The following is a 2,003-nucleotide window of genomic DNA, read 5'->3' on the forward strand; positions in this document are numbered from 1 at the left end:
ACACCGGCCCTCCAGGACCGAGTTTGGGCACCCCTGTCGTAGATGTTACTTGTTAAATTAATTTTCTTGTTCCATGGTGCAAGATTATCATTTACACAAGAAAATCGGAAGGTTTCTGCATAGCTGGCCTGCCTTACATCAGCTCAATGGGACCTTTGTTACCATTTGCTGGACTAAATTCTTCTGACAGCAAAGCAGTGGGAAGCATAGCAATTGGACAACAACATCAGAGACATTAGGCTTGTTTGAGATGCACCTCGCCTTGCCTGAAATGTTGGTGAGAGTAGGCGGCTGCAGTGAGGGGAGGAGGAAGTTTCTAGTATGCCTATAAGAGCTTGATTAGCAGGTTCAGGTGTTTAATTGGGGTTGGAGCTAAACTCTGCAGGACACCGGCCCTCCAGGACCGAGTTTGGTTGCACACGTCAGCATGACAGAGCAAGTCGGACACTTTTCTAACCGGCATGCATCTCGCGGTGATCACCGGTGATCAATTCTGCGCAGAATATGCTAATCTCAAACAAGCCTAGTGTGTTAAATACCTCTAATGGATCAAATGAATTTCTCATTAAAGGGGTCACATGATGCGATTTCAATTTTTCCTTTCTCTTTGAAGTGTTACAAGCTCTTGGTGCATAAAGAAGATCTGTAAAGTTGCAAAGACTAAAGTCTCAAATCCAAAGAGATATTCTTTATAAAAGTTAAGAGTCAACCACGCCTACCTAAAACGGCTTGTTCTAACATGCCCCCACATATCTACGTCACGATGTGGGAAGATTTGCATAACACCGCCCAAATGTTTACACAAAGAAAGAAGGCATAACTTTTATTCTCGCTGTAGTATTGTTGCCGCCGCCACCATGTCGTGAAGGCGCTGTGCGTTTGTGTTCTGTGTGTTTCGTTGTGAAAGCCTTTTTGTTTGGCCTTCCAAAAGAGGGCGATATCTGCTTCGTCATGCCTGGAGCTGATCCGTGCTGGTCGCTGAGGAAATACATCAACTTCGCGCTGTGGATCACCGGATCGGCTTTCACCGTGGACAAAGCGGAGTCCAGCCCGGGGTCGTCACATGTGGTTGCCGCAAACCCGCCGGACGCTCCTTCGTCGAATCCGCCGGCCGTGGCTCATTCTAGGCCATCGGCCTGAAAGCGAAACTACTTTGTTTGGTCTTCCAAAAGAGGACACAACTAGAAATCAGTGGTTAAGTTGTATTTACAACACTGTTCCAGAACAGTTCAACCCAAATATTCAGATGTGTGCAGCACATTTTATGGAGGACTGTTTCCTGATCCTGGAAGAGTAGACTACAATGCCGGCTGTTCTGACTCGCTAACTGTAAGTACGTTTTTTATATTAAAGAATTTGCCACTGATGATTCAAACGCGAGTTTTGAGCAGTGTAGAGTAGCGCTTGTTGTTTGTCGTTTCTCCGATCATAAATTCAGACATGGTTTTATGTTCACGCGGCGCGATGCAATGCGTAAAGAGACAGTACATGACATAATCCATCCCCACTGGATGCAACAAATGCCTCGTTTATAATGGGTTTTATTGTTTTTGTCTTGTCGCTCCGGCCTGACAGGGCATCATCACAATGTGGTATGGGGCGTAACATTTCCGTCACACGCTTGAGGTATTCGGCTAATCACAACGCACTGGATAGCTGGCCAATCAGAGAACACCTCGCTTTTCAGACCGATGAGCTTTGTAAAAATCGACGCGTTTCAGAAAGGCGGAGCATAGAGGAGAAACAATAATGTACAGTATGTGGAAAATAATGTGTTTTTTGAACCTTAAACCGCATAAACATTTCATTACACCAAATACACAAAATAATGTTCTTTTTAGCAGCATCATATGACCCCTTTAATGGTTAAGGTTAAACTCATTTTGTGGCATGTTGATTACCACAAAATGTCATTTTGATTATTCTCTTTAGGAAAAAAAGTAATCATCAAGGTAATGGTGAGGCACTTGAATGTGAATGGGATCAAACAAAATTGACACCGC

The sequence above is a fragment of the Sinocyclocheilus anshuiensis genome, unplaced genomic scaffold (genome assembly GCF_001515605.1).
Source record: "Sinocyclocheilus anshuiensis isolate Anshui unplaced genomic scaffold, SAMN03320099.WGS_v1.1 scaffold328, whole genome shotgun sequence".
Lineage (NCBI taxonomy): Eukaryota > Metazoa > Chordata > Actinopteri > Cypriniformes > Cyprinidae > Sinocyclocheilus > Sinocyclocheilus anshuiensis.